General features: G+C 34.6%; 1 protein-coding gene across 2 annotated transcripts in view; it reads left to right on the top strand.

The window, feature by feature from the left end:
- The first annotated feature begins 13,604 nt into the window (after positions 1-13,604).
- Positions 13,605-15,900, top strand: part of LOC126758433 (DNA N6-methyl adenine demethylase) — a 59,086-nt gene continuing 56,790 nt past the window's right edge. The window contains exon 1 of one of the 2 annotated variants that reach the window (XM_050472695.1): positions 13,605-14,336. The gene's annotated coding sequence lies outside the window, so the exon portion shown is untranslated. The remainder of the gene's footprint in view (positions 14,337-15,900) is intronic. The other variant, XM_050472694.1, reaches the window with a different exon arrangement.

Below are 15,900 nucleotides of genomic sequence, written 5' to 3'. Positions count from 1 at the left end.
GAATCTTGTAGCTTTTGATATCAAGTCACTCATAAAATTTGCAAAAAGCGTTGACGTCCTGTATGACTGTCTATTTTACCTCGAACTAAAATGAATCTCCATCAGGCTTTACTAAGGATGAGTGGGTCTATGTATGGTGCGATAGCCGGCCAGCATAATCTAACCTTCAGTAGCCTTACACTGCCTTGGACGAACCACTGGTAGGCTGAGAGCTCTTGGTTCGAAAATTCGGATTATGGTTACTGGTGAAACCTACTGTTTTTTGTAGTAGATGTTGGTTGACTAAAAAATTTATACTGCTCCGAAGTGTAGCCATCGATTGAGAAGTGATACTGGGTCTGTGCTCCCTAGACATGGAATTTTTGCAAACTGTAACCCAAACTTTCACGAAAAGGCATTCTCATTGGTTACCATTTGAATCGAATGATAGAAGTTTGAAAAGAGGAAAGTTAAAAATTACCGATGTCTTGTTATGATTTATTACATGGTTTGAGAAGTCTATGGCCTGATTGAAATCAAGCTATTGTGATCGCTGGTAGGCAAGTTCAAAGTTACGCCAAACTTTTAGGACAAGGTCTTTTAGCAGTTAGGCACCTAAACCCCAAAAGAGCTCGACCAGACGTGATGAAATACTTATACTTTTGAAGTTGTAAGATCGTAACAAGTTAAAGTACTTGCTTCTGGACGGTCCTGTTCAGTGAAACTAAGGTTAAAGCACCTTGATTATCACTTTAATAGCCATTTAGCTGAGCTAGTTGAAATCGAAATCAATGGTGGATATCAAAATATGGAAAATGAACATAAGATTTCTAACTTAAAGGCATCTTTTAACAATATTGAAGGTTATATTTTACATTGAACTTTCTTTCAGAATGACTGGGCTTTACTAACGAGTGATATAAGATGTACTTTTTTTAAAAGCCTTTTTTAGACAGATTCCGCTTAAGTAGTGTCAAGCTGTCATGTTATTTTTGTTCTCTATTATTTGGCATTTACTGGACTTTACTAAATGATTTTAGGTCATTACTTCGATGATCTTTTTATTTTTCTAGTGAGAGATATACTGAGACTTATTAGATTTATTTTCTTCACAATGTCCTAGCACAAATGCGTGTACTTTCCGAATTGTTCCAGTTAAGAAGAGTGATTTATGGAAGTTCTCAATTGTTATGGTATTGCTATGGAGCTTTAAAAGAGCTTAGTTAGATGATACAATAATTATTTCATTAAATGAGTTTGCTGTTACCTATCGCTACATCAGCAGTTCAACGGCAAGTTCTCGAAAGTTACGTCAAACTTTTAGGACAAGGTCTTTTAGCAGTTAGGCACCTAAACCTCAAAAGAGCAAAGTGAAGGCTTATATTGCAACTGAAGTAAAAATAATGGTCTGAAGATTTGATTGGATGAAATTAGCAAAGAAATTGAAAATTTTTAGGGAAGCAATGTGTTTAGTGATAACAACAGTTTGATGTCTAGAATTGAAGCTCAGCAGTAAAAATAATACGAGATCACATTTTTACTAACAAAACTCCTGTAAAGTGCATACTAAAATTAACAGAGAGATTAAGAACAACACATTTGCAGACCGTCTGAAACAATGCGGAATTCAAACAAAAAAACAACGGAAATACAAAAACAAAATTTCAATGAAAAATAAACAATCATTTTGAGAGTAAAAGCTAAAGCTCACCGTCACCCAAGAACAATGAAGGCAAGCTACTTAGAGGAGTGCGCAGTGAGGACGGGTACCACGTACGTGGCGCATTGACCACAGCGCCGTGTGTCACATCATATGATGAACCGCGGACATGAGTGGCTACATGGAGCGACAGCCGAACAGACGGTGGGAAAGACCGTTTTTGGACAACAGAGTTGGGATTCAATTAGCTGTGTTGCGTTGACGAGTTGCGACGAAAATGAAATTGGGGATTAACGAGTTGTGATGGCGCACAGATAGCACACGAGTAAGCAGAAACAAATGAAAAATAATATAGTATAAAAAAAAATAACACTGAAGTGGAAAGGGCGCCAGGCAATGGAAGCTCTAATTCGCTGGAAAAAGTTGGAGTTGAAATGCGGTAATAAAATTCATAAACAAATGTGATGTATGCACACCGAAATGGAATGGAAGTAAAGCGTGAGTGTGGCAAACAAATAAATTAAATGAAATAGAGAGAGAAAAATACACGCTAACAAATTTTAATTACACTCCTGATTGTATTTATGCTCGGCTATGACGAAATGAAATCAGCGGAATTGGCGAAATTGCAATTAAAAGATTAAATATAAACAAAAAAATACACAAAATGCTCGAAAAAATGTGTGAGATACTTGAGAAATACGTTATGACTTTTTGAGATTTGTCTCCAGCTTCATTTTCATGGTATAACACCAAAAAATAAGTTGTAAGCTGTCAGGTCGGAATGTCAGGAACTTCAAGTAAAACAGGTAGACAGTCGATGACGGCCATTCTCTGCGTAGATTAACACAAATTTATCGATGTCTTCTGACTTTCTTAACACTGAAAATGATGCCCTATCTTTTCTTTTATAAGGTACAATGAAACCTTGCCAAGCAGCTTTGTGGAATATCTGAATTTGTGTCCCTCACAGATACTACCAGTAAATAGGGCTGAAGTCGATTCTCATAACAGTCGGATGTACGCAAACAGAATGGAGATTTGTCAACACTACATTGGCCTCAACAACCGAGGCGTTTGTTCTGCTTTCACCAGACTTTATAAGAAAGCGAAGCAAATGGGTCTGGTGGTGAACCAGGGCAAGACGAAATATCTCCCGTCATCAAATAAACTGTCGCCCTCGCGAGTTGGCTCCCATGTCACTATTGACAGTCATAACTTTGAAGTCGTAGATAATTTTTCCTACCTTGGGAGCAGCATTAATACCAACATCTACGCCAGCCTCGAAATCCAATGCAGAATAACTCTTGCCAACAGGTGTTGCTTCGGACTGAGTAGGAAATTGAGAAGTAAAGTCCCCTGGACGTACAAAGACCAAACTCTACAAGTCAATCAACATCCCCGTCCTGCTATATGCTGCAGAGGCAGGAACAGTGACAATATCTGAAGAGCCGGCGTTACGAGTTTTCGAGAGAAAAGTTCTGCGGAAGATTTATGGTCCTTTTGAATACCGCAGTCGATGGAACGATGACCTGTACGAGATTTACAACGACATTGACATAGTTCAGCGAATTAAGAGACAGCGACTACGCTGGCTAGATCATGTTGTTGTTGTAAGAGTATGCGACGCCGTACCCGCCGGAAAGAGCAGAGGAAGAGGAACATATCTACTTCGTTGGAAGGACCAGGTGGAGAAAGACCTGGTTACACTTGGAATCTCCAATTGGTGCCAAACAGCGAAAGGAAGAACGGCAGGCGCGCTTTGTAATCTCGGCTATAACCGCGTGAGCGGTGTCCACGCCAATAAAGAAGAGGCCTTGTCAACTCAGTAGCTGCCTTCGAAAGTTAATACTACATAAGCTCGCAAAATCTTCTTATAAATATCAGTCTTCCTAAATAAAAACCTAACTAGAATGTTGCCGGGACGGATCAGGGTGAGCTGGAATGCCTTAAGGACATACGGAGTCGCCAAGCTCATGTTAAATGGCCATGAGAGTGACGCTGATTTCTCCTTTGCTTCCGTCTTAACTTGAACTCGTCTTAGATATTGACGGTCAAGGGACTAGATGAATTAACAAAATTGGGTATCAAGTCTCTATTAAAAATCGTAGCCGGTATTAAGCTGAACCTGCATCCGGCACTACAAAGAACCTGTACGTCTATGAATGTGGCGTGACATTCAGCCACTTAACCTAACTTAACTTAACCTAGGCGACGCTCAAATGAAAGGAATACAATACGCGGTAGTCTGGGTTTACGTAAGCGGCATGGATCCCTTTTTGGCTGTGACGAAGAAAGCGAAGGAAAAGTTGAGCAAGGTATGAGTCGTTCCCATGCTTGTCAAAGTTTGATTGTTATGTAGCATGATTTGTATACGCCCAAAGACTGTTTAAACTATCAACTTCATACTTCATTATTACGATAGCGAAACAGACGCCCTACAATATGGCCCATAGTCTCTTTATAATGGAGACCCACAAGAAAGATAGTTTTTTTCGTGATGTTGATACAATGGGATGAGCTAGTAAATCATACATGTTATACTGAACTTAACTCGTTCGAAGAGAGTAGAAAAGCTGATAGACTCTCTGAGATTGAGAGCTAGCGAGCTAAATCCAGGACATCTAATTTTTTCAGTCATCGCTTGTGTTTTTGGCTCACATGATTGCCGAATCGCTGATAGATCCTCTGGGACCTAGAGCTAATGAGCTCAATCGATGGCATCTAATTTTTCCAGTCAGCGCCATGCAATTGGTTCACATGATTCCCGAATCGATTCTCGATCGATGAAATTCTTATTAACAGAAACTTTTCGTGACTCTGACAGATTCGTATTGCCGTTCATTTTTCGTTACTTGCAGAACTTTCGATCTGGTGGGTGAACATAATTCTTCAGCGCAGTAGTCTTCTTGGGCTGAGTGCTTATAATTGTCATTTATATCTTCCTTTCTTCCTTTTCTTCCAGAGTCTACACAACTTGCTGACATGCTGGGCTGGCTTCCATGAAACTCAGCGATCCATTTGAGATCTTCAGATCAGAGAAACTTGTTTACCGCCAAGTGTAACTTGTTTAAGTGCTTAGAACTCGCAGTAAGAGTTTAGTCAAACTCGAATTTTAAACTTCTACCAGTCTGTAGCTGGTCTACAATTGTGCATGCATGAGGTCCTTGTACCAAACCTACTCGCATACCGCTCAAAATACCACTTAAGCATTCTTTCCTTCCGCCACTTGAAATATTAGTCTCCTTCCGCCTCGCCTACAACGACTCCTGCCGTTTCTGCGTCTCTATGCCGGCATTATTTGGCCACTCCAACCATTTAGCTACGCTTCAATTGCTTCATCTTCACTTCGCTTCTTATGTTTTTATTATATTTTTCAATTTTCTCACTCACATATGTACGACGATTGCATTTTTTCCAACTTTTTCTTGGATTTCTTTGTTTTTTGTTACCCGCTATGTTTTTGTATTGCAATTTTCGCTGGCGTACAGTGTGTCTTAGCGCCTATACGCCTTCGTGCGGCTTGTGACGACATATTAAGTCGATTTGCCTGCCAAGTCGCGTTTTTATTTTATTGCTTTATTGTCTCCTGGTAATGTCAATGTTATTCAATTCTCTTCTTATTCACTTTTGCCATATTTTTTATTCGCCTTCATTTGGTTTGTTGTTTTTGTTTTCGCCCTTCGTTAAGTCGTTAAGGGATTTCGACAATTTGTCTGTCGCTTTGTGACGAGAGTGTCCTCTTGAACATATTTGTATGTTTATATGTGTATGTCCGTCCGTCGTCGGTCTAACTGGCGATCCCTTCTACGGCACTACCGCATATATGTCGGTGTATTGGTCCCTTTTTCGCTGGGTTTTATTATTACTACTGTTCCGTTTTTATTTTATTTTTTGTTTTTTTGCTTTGGTTGTTCGTTCACACGTGCTACACGACAATATGTTCGTGAAAATTATGTAAATTTTGAGTGTGTTTTGATTTGGGATATTTACAAGTGAATTTTTCAACACCTTGAAGGGTTTATTTACATTTCAGTGTCACAGAAGAACAACAGAAGCAGCGACAACAACAACCGAAATCGCGAAGTGTCAATGGAATTAGTTAAAGGTAGACGAAGCGTGATACCGTCTCTGAAACAGGTGATAAATCAGCTGGAGAAAGTCTTGTGTGTCCCTTCTTTAGTTCGGCTTTCCTGTTTTCTTCCATTTTATGCAGTTTAAACCATATTTAAGTAGTTCTCCTGGTATGTAACCTTCGTTGGGTCGAGTTTTCTATTTCCCTCTACTTTATGCAGTTAAAATCATCTTTAAAGTAGTTATCCTGGTATACAACATTTTTTAAGTCAGGTTTTCTGTTTTCCTTCACTTAATTCATTTTAAACCATTTTTAAGTAGTTTTCCTGTTATAAAAGATTAAATTTCCACTAGAGTCTACCTTTTTTGCTCTCCATTAATCCAACCTCTACCAGCTGTTAAAAATTATAGCTCTAAGCCTTCAAGGTCAACTCTAGCTGCTGTAATTGCCTCTTCACATCGACTCCGTTCACTGGGAGGACTCTTTCTTTTTTGCTCTTCACTAATTCTATCTGAAAGCTCAACTCTATCCGTTGCTATTTCCTTTCTTTTACTTTAATTCTCATGAAACCTGTAGCTTAATTAGCTATCTTCTTCCGTGAATCGTTTTATGTTTCCAACAACAAGTTTTCAAATCTCATCTTAGATCTTTCTGTGGTATTGTTCTCATACAATTATCCCCAGTTATGCTTGTCACTTTGATGAAGAAAATAAGCGAAATCAATTTATGTGTAGGCTACCACTCAGCTCTAGAATCTCCTTTCAGACTTAATTGAGTTTTAAGGTAATTTAGTAATTAGTTTTAATATGAAATTTTTTTTGAGAAAGAATCCGAGGACTTCGAGGTCTAAGCTAAAAAGTTAGAAGAACCAAATGCTGGACAATGAAAATTTTATGAATTAAAGTTCGAATTTTCGTCATCATACAAATCTCCGTTCAATGTTCCTGGTTCAGCTAATCGTTTCAAAGATAGATGGATAGTTCTTGAGTAAGTATTCCAAGAAAAATTTTAGGATTGGAAAATGAAAAATAAAAAAGCGTTGAATATTGAATGAATATTACTCATCGGAATGAAGAATACTTTATCTATCTCTTACAATTAAGTCACCTCTCTAACCTCTAAGTGTGCTCTCATCTGTCTCATCTTAGTTTAGAAAAGGTTTCCACAAAAAAATTCCCAGAAAGTAATTCGATCTTAATTTGGTACTAGGTGTTCATAATGTGAGTTCGCCAGTAGAGTTTCTGACCCAAACTAAAACTGACTTGACTAGAAATGAAGTGAAGTTTGTCTCAAAACTAGGTATAGCTTGGAACGGGGTGAGTTCTTTATTTAACTTATGAGCTTTTAAGTCTAGCATTCGTAGTAATTGTATATGTATTTATAGAATTTTACAACTCCCCAAGTAGGATATTTTAAAAATTTAACTTGAAAACGAAAACTGAGCTGATAACTTCTAGTTATTCCGGTTTCTAGGCTAGTTAATAAGATTTAAAATATGTATTTTTACAAGTGAGCTGTAGGTCTTTGGGCAGATAACTCACGATGTGCGACGAGATGGACTGTCTAAGCTCGCATACTATTTTTATAGACAGAAAGCACGGAAAAGTCGTCAACATAAATACTTATAGATCAGTTTGACCTTCAAGAGCCCGGTAATGCGGGATTGCAATACTTTACAACTTGTCAGGCCGGTCATTAAAGGTAATACTTCTGAAATGATACTAGACAATTAGGATGCTCCAATCAGATTATGTGTCTTTGCATATTAAATTTTTAGTTAGATGAGAGACTAGTTCTACTTCGAGAAGACGACTTGACCAAGTAGCTCTCTTAAAAAATTCAAAATATAGCAGGCAACGCTTCATTTGCCACGACTTTAAACTCGCTGAGCAAAGTTAAGGTCACAGCTGACTGATTAGGCGCGTCGCGAATTTTCACATACCCATTCGCCATATCGATGACAGCCGAAAACAATTGGGACCTCATCCCATAAAGCAGCTAACAAGCACAACAACACTGCACTGTCGCAGCGAAAACTGTTGGGAATACGAAATTTCATGCCGTTACAAATAAATATTTGCTAATACTCGTATGACTGGAGCTGTGAGCGGCATGTGAGACACATGGTATCAGCATATGAGCACAAGAGGGTGCACGGTTGGACGGCCATGGACCGTGTACGAATATGTGCTGCTCAAGTGCCGACAAAGTAAGTGGTCCAACTGTGAAAAAATATATATTTTTATGTGAATATATGCGAAGTGTAGCAATGAATGATAATAAAGTGAGTGGAGAGTTGAAAACAAAAGTCATGCAGTCTAATAATTTCAACACAGACTGACACCCCTTCTATATTTTAGCAGAGACTGGGCGCAGGTGGCTGATTCTATAGCGTGATGTGACAAAGTAGATATTTTTTGAAATATTTTGAATGGATTTTTTTTACTTAGAGAGCTCCTTTTTAAAGGTTTTTGTATTAGTACTTGACGAGATTTTGAGCCTAAATAAGTGGAACCTTGGAGTTTGGTGATCCCAAAGGGTCCGAAAATTTATTCATTTTCAACAATCCGGAGGTTTAACTTAAGCTTCATTTGCTTAGAAGATTTTATATGACACTTTGAGGTAAAAGAGAGCAGTAGCGGAAGCAGAGACTACTGTAAGTCTAAAATGATTATATCTACGAAAATTGGATCACTTTTTCTTAGCGACAAGTGCTAGCTTACCAAACTAGTAATTTTTTTGAAATATTTTGTATGGATTTACTGAAAGATTTATAGCTTGGTGGGGCATTTATATGAGCTTGATCAAAAGAGAGATCAACTACGGAAATAGGAGAATTCGATCAGTCCCCGAAAAGTGTTACAACCTCATTAGTTCATTTTCAGTACGCTTCTGGGGTCTGAAATTATTATATATCCAGTCACTAGCACTGAAAAGTCTTACGATCACATAGGACGCACATTTAGAACTCTTAAGTGCAATTTATGAAGACAGTTAGTTAACGAATCTGAGTTCCAATCTATAGAGCCCACGATCCTCTTTAGAAACACGCTTCTTTACCTCGGTGAAAAAAGGATTAACATTTTTGAAACAAAGAAATGTTTAATACAAATCTTATAATCCTACAATCTTAAATCATAAGCGAATTCTCAAGCATACAATATCTTCCTGTTTAGATATGAAATCTACAATAATACTTTCTCAAACAATTTGAGCTATTTTCCATTAATTTTTTCCTGCATTTGCCTATCGGTCTTCGCACTTCATTATCCGCTCTAATTATTCGGTAGTGCATCAGCTGCCACTTTTCGGCTGCAGCGAAATCCATGCGCGTTGCCAAAAGCAAGAAAGTAAAGAAATTTGAGTGCAAGGCAGATGCAAGCTACACATTTGCCTTAATAAATGCATTCACAAGTTTATGAGAAATGCCTAAGTAGTGCTAAGCTGTTGCTAATAGGATAATGCGGAAATATGCTGCGTAATAAGAAGGTCGAATTTTTCATTAAACTAAGAGGAAGTAATTAAGATAGGAGATGTAATTAGGTGGGATTAAACATTTTTAATTAAAATATATATATATCTATATATATGTATGTATATACAATATATAAATGATTGTGTATATAATTAAATTTAAACAAATTTAAATTATTGATTTGTTTATTCTTCTAATTATATTTTTATAAATTTTTAATATTTTTTCATGTTAAAAAAATTTATAATTAAAATTTTAATTAAAAAAAATAATTTTATTTTTAAATACTTTAATAATATAATATTGTTAATTATTATTATTTTTTTTGGTTTTAATTGTAATGTTTAATTAATTCTGCTTATAATAAATTTATTTAATAAAATTATTAATTGAAACTAAGAGTTATGTTTTTTGTAAATTTTTAATATATGTACATATCTTTTTTAGTTATTATTAATAATTTATTTTTAGTTATGTAATTTAAAAAAAAATTTAAATATTTTTCACTTGAAAAAAAATTATAGTTAAAATTTGAATTACAAAAAATTAATTTTATTTTTCACTACTTTTATAATTATTAATTTAATGTTATTTAGTAAAGAATTAAACTTTATTGATCAATATTTTTTTAGTTTTAATTAAAATGTTTATTTTTCCACTTACATATATGAAATTAATTTAATAAAGTCATTAAGAATTGTCTAAAACTATAATTTATACATTTTGAATATACATATATTTTTATTATTATTAATAATTTATTTTTAGTTATTTAATTGAAAAAAATTAAGAAATTAAAAATTTGAAATCTAGTTAAAAAAATTTAATAATTTTATTGCCAAATAATTTGTACTTTCTATAAATTTTATTATTTAATTTTTTGTTTTTTTTCTTTCTTTCTTTAGTTTTAAATAATATTGTTTAATGATTTCCAATAACATACAATTAATTAAAATTAAAAGTTTAGATTAAACTATTTTATTAGCCAATTATATTTTTAAAAAGTTTTGTGCATTAATTTTTATTACTAATAAGTTATTTTTTCCTTAATTGATATTATGAATTACTCTCTTAAATTTAAAATTAAAGTATATTTAGTTTTTAATATTTATTATTTTATTTTTTATATATTTTTTTATTTTTAATTATTATATTTATTTATGTATTCTTCTGATTTTGTTTTTTATGATCAATAATATACTTTTCTTTGCATTTAAATTATTTGCTTTATATTTGCTTACTTTTTATTATAATGTTTAATTATTAATTAAAAAGACATTTTTATTTCATATAAATTAATTTGTTTTCATTTTCATATATTATTGCCAAATAATTTGTACTTTATATTCATTTTCTTTATTGTTTTGTAATTATAATTTTTCTAATTCATTTTTTTAATTTGCTTTATTTTTTTAATAATTTTATTTTTTTTTATTAAATTTTTTTTTTTTTAATTAGTATTTTTTTTTGTTCCTTTTATTATTTTTAAGTTTTCTGGATTAACTTTCTATAATTTTTTTATTAATATACATACATACATTCTGTCAGATAAGTACCCGGAAATTCTCATTTTAAATTTTCCCGCTGTGATTTTTTTTTTTTCCCAATAATGTCAGTCAATTTTTATTTATGTGTCATTTAGAATTTTGTGTGCGTTGTTTTTTTTTTCATTTGCGTACATTAATTTTAAGCAATTTAATTTTTTTTGGATAATTGATATGAAATTAATTTTTTTATATTTTATTATTATTATTATTTTTTATTTAGACTACAAACATTTTTTATGCGTATTCATTCCAAAATCACATATATAATAAAATATTAATTAATTAGTTCCCCTATTATTTTTAATTTTTTCGGAATATTATTTAATTTTCTTCAACTGATAATTCAATCAACTTATTCAAAATCACATTAAAAACCTAATATTATTTAACCATTTAACAGTGCCTTCTGCTAACGACTGCTATTTGTTCAATTAACATAATTTTGGTACTGTACTGTTAATTTTTCTTTTATGCGAATTCATTACAATAATAACCCTGTTAATTCAAATCTCCTTTAATTTCCAATGAGTGTCTAATTCATATTAACATTGAGCGCTATTAACTGTTATAAGTTTGATTACTGTTATGCTGCAAACGATGCAGATTCAATTAAGGTATTGCTTTTGCGATTAACTCAATGGAATAGACGAAAATTAATTTTTATCAGTTACAAACTTTATAATTTTCGTTTACAAGTCTTTTTGGCATTTGCTGTTAATAACAGTGCGCCTAAACAGCGTTAACAGTGATACATCCACGCAGTAAACGCTGTTGCGCTGAGTGTGGTGAGTTAACAAGCAAGTATCTACCACCACACAGAACACACATACATATACATACATGCATACGCAAATTGGAATTGTAGTGCCTCGATTGGCTACTGGTCTCAGCGCGGACAGCGGCTGCGGCAGCGTCAATAAGAAATGTTGCGCGACACTAATTGGCAAATTGGTGTTGTGGTGAAGAGCAAGGACGCTTACTTTAGTATATGTGTGTGGGAATAGACTGAAAATTGGTTGAATGTGTGTGTAACAATTATTTTGCAAGCTGTTAGTATGCTTCAGGGGGCTGTTAAGCTAATGTAAAATTGCTGTTAAGCAGATGTGCTAATTTTGAGTGGCTGTTAAGCTGTTATTAGACGCAAAGTGTGCTTGCTGTTGAAAAACAAACTCGAATTAGAATTAAAGAATGCTTGTTCTGTTGTTGTAGTTAGAAGATATGAGAAAAAATTGCAAAAAATGTTGACAAAAGTCGTGCGCTGTTGAATTTAGTTGAGCGCGAGCAGCAAAATGAGTGGATTTGGGAAATGAATGATGCTGAAGACTTATTAGAACTTAACAGAAGGAATAAAGAAGCATGTTGGTTATAAAAACAGCGAAAAAGCAGAAGAAATGAGTGAAAAAATATAAAGAGCGCGCAAGAGATAGTGCAGAATGAAGACAAATGGGAAACGAATGGTAAGATTGAGTGCGAAGAAGCGACGAAAGCAAGTAGTTGGGGAAACATGCGGCAAATGAGGATCACATAAACACTAATAAACGTTACGTTAGTGAGGAGAATGTGGTAGTAGGCGCACAAACACTAGTACAACGCATGATGAGTCAAAGAGCGGCGCAACTGATAGAGCAGATAACCAAAAAAAAAAAGAGTAAACGAAGCGCGCTTTGTGTCTTTATAACCAAAGCGTATAGGCGCTTGGGGAGGTGGTGCAGAACTGCAGCCAGCAGCTGACCAACAACTAAACGCGCTGAGAGTGGCTGCGAATGCTTGCTGCCGCACACCAAACATACACAAGTCATGCTTTTCCCCCACTGTAGTGGCTTTGCGCCCGGCAAACAGTGGTTGTTTGACAGCGTCGCCAACGAATGCCGATGAACGCGCCGCACGACAACCACCGAGCGCACGAGTGCGCGCCGAGCAAACCAATTGGCACTGAATGAATGTGACGACCGACCAACCAACCAACCAACCAGCCAGGCGCTGAAGCCGCAGCTAGCCGAAGCACCAACTGGCCGACCGACTATTCGACTGACGCAACGACGATTATTTTCGATTCTAATTTTTTTGTTTTTGTACGCAATTGGCAGCGTCTTTTTGCTTGCCCATTCGCCTTTGCTGCTGCTTTCGTGCCATTTTGGCGCTTGTATGCGTGCGTGCGCGTTGTTTTTGTTGTTTTGGTTGGTTTGCTTATGCGCCGTCGACGGCTTGGCCAATTGCGCCGGCTGTGGCCAGTTTCATTTGTATTTGGAACGCCGGACCGGAAAGAAGGACTCGCGAGCAGCTTGGCATACGGGCGATCGAGCGAGCTGAGCGCAGTTTTTTAGCTTTTAGCGCCTCTCCTCAGTTTTTTCATTTTTGATTTTCAATTCAATTATAAACCAAAAAATATTTCGGCAAATAAAAATTTTTTGGCAAACAAAAACAAAAACACAAAAACTTTTCGGCATAAAAGATCTTGAAAAAAATTGACAAGTAAAAATTTGGCAAAAATTTGACAAAAGGACAAGCAAGAAAACAAAAATTTCGGCAAACGTTAAAATTTTTGAGTTTATCATTTCAATTAAGTGCAAAAAAAAATTTTAAAACAATTGCAATAAAAATTTTTGAGTTGAATTTTAAGTTTTGTAAGCGAAAAATAACAACAAATTTACAAAAACGCGACGCGCGCGTAAGAAACTGACGCAGCAAGCTTTCAAGTAAAAGCGTGCGTGTAAAAGTGCTGCGCGCGTTCAACGAGACAAAATTCAAAATTCGAATTTCTGCGACAAGCCAACGGCCGACACAGCGAGCGCGGCGCGGCGCGACACAGCAGCGGCAACCAAAAGCCAATCAGCGCGTCGAAAAACGCTTAGCGCGCTGCGAAAAAAGCGCAAAATAAATAAATTAAAAAACTCAAAGTTTATTTACGCCTAGCGCGCCGGGCAGGCGGCAGCAGAATTCGCCACACAACAAAATTCGTTAGACACTTTAGTTACGTTTCATTCTACATGGTTGTTTTTGAGTTCAATTGAGTTTAATTAGAAAAGATTTTGAGTTCATAATGAAGTTCACAAAGCAACAAGCAAGTATAACAAATATAAAACAACTACAACAACAAAGAAGCATTACAACGCACAAAACGAAGTTCAATAAATAACGAAAGCGAAAAATCATAAAAAATATAAAACAAAATACGCAAGAATATTAACAAAAACAACACGACGAGTAACGAATATTACAAATTGGCGAAAAAAATTGCGAACTAATATTTACAAAAATAACAAAAGAAAATATGAACAAATAAGAGATTCACAAATAACACTCGGTAGCAGCCGGCGAGTGAGACGAGCAGGCCCAGCAATTAAACAGCAAGTGGTACGAGTGTGTGCGAGCGAGTGATGTGCGCGGAGAGTAGAAACTTTTCTTGTGCAAAAATTTAAAAACAAAAATATTTCAGTGATTTATGGAAAAGATCACACAAAATTAATTATTTCAACAAAATTGCCACGGAGTTTCTGAAAAATTTGGAAAAGGAGAATAAAGCAGCCAGCAGCATACGCGGCTGCAAGCATTGCCGCCGAGTAGCGCGCATTTGCGAAACAACCGCAACAGCAGCACAGTGTAAGCAAAATTTTTATATAAATTTTTTTACACAACATGCTTATAAAATTTTTCTTAATTTTGTAGGTATGTAGCAAAAAATTTAACTACAATTTATTAATAAAAATATAATGAAATTATAAAAAAATCATAAAATTTTAGAAAAAAAAAACAAATGCAAAAGTAACTCCGAAAATTTGCAACTATTTAACAAAAGCAGCATTTATTATAACATTAACAGCGTTTAATAAAACATTAGCAGCCAAAAGCCTTAAAACTGTTAAGCAACATTGCGTTAAACTGTTAGCAGCAGCAGGCGCTTTGAGTAAACAGCGTCGGCAGCGCACTTTTGTAGGCAGCATAAATATAACTTTTAAACGAGAAATTTAGCTGATTTTTGGCAGTTAGCAAACTAAAGATTTGAAATTTATTTATGTTAAATGTCGAGCAAATGGCGTAAAAATTAATAGCTATTTTGCAGCTTTGAAAACTAGCTACCTTTACATCAAAAGTAAAACTGTTAATGGTTAGTTAACAAATTGGTTGAACATTTAATGCTAAATTATAGCAAATTCTGGGACTTTAAGCATATAATGAAAAGCGAGATGCTTCTTAATAGATAATTTTTTAATAGTTGCTCTGGAAATTTTATGCTTTTAGCAGCAGTTTAGCGGCATTAATGAGCATTTGAAATGTTAACAGTGATATTTAAAGAACTTTTGTAGGCCGCAGAAATATAACTTTTAAACAAGCGCTTTAGCTGGTTTTTGGCAGTTAGTAAGCTAAAAGTTTGAATTTTATTTATATTAAATTTCGAGCAAATGGCGTAAAAATTAATAGCGATTTTGTAGCTTTGAAAATTAGCTTCTTTTACATTAAAAGTAAAACTGTCTAAGGTTACCTAATAAATTGGTTGAACATTTAATGCTAAATTATAGCAAATTTGAGATTTTAGGCACAAAATAAAAAGCGAAAATAATTTTTTTGGTTATTTTTAAATTATTCATGAGAAAATTGTATGCATTTAGCTGGAGTTTAGCAGCTTTATGAATGTTTAAAGTATTAACAGTGATTATTTAGAGAACTTTTGTAGGCAGCAGAAATATAACTTTTAACAAAAGTTTTTTAGCAGATTTTTGGTAGTTAACAGGCTAAGATATTGAAATTTAGTCACGCATTCACATTTTCACATTTTAGTCACAAAAGATGCCGTAGTTTCAAAAAGCAGTAATGTTTATTAACAGAAAATGTTAGTTAGCACATTAGATGATCATTTCATGTCGAAATTCAAAAAACAAAAAAATATTATAACAAATTGGGGTTTTTAGCACAAAATAAAAGGCGAAGTTCATGTTTTTGGAAATTTTTAAATGTGTGCTGAGAAATTTGTATGCTTTTAGCTGCTGTTTATCGTCTTAATGAGCGTTTAAAGTATTTACAGTGCATAAAAGCAGGCATTTAGACAGGTTTATGGTAGGAAAAGAGTTGTTATTCTCATGTCAAAAGTATTGCTGAGGTATTTTGATAATCTAAGAGCACATCAGCAAAAATATCAATAAATTTTTAGACCACATTTTAAAGCGAA

This window comes from Bactrocera neohumeralis, chromosome 5 (assembly GCF_024586455.1).
Source record: "Bactrocera neohumeralis isolate Rockhampton chromosome 5, APGP_CSIRO_Bneo_wtdbg2-racon-allhic-juicebox.fasta_v2, whole genome shotgun sequence".
Taxonomy (NCBI): Eukaryota; Metazoa; Arthropoda; class Insecta; order Diptera; family Tephritidae; genus Bactrocera; species Bactrocera neohumeralis.
The sequence above is the reverse complement of the archived record's forward strand: the minus strand, read 5'-3'. Positions and strand labels throughout refer to the sequence as shown.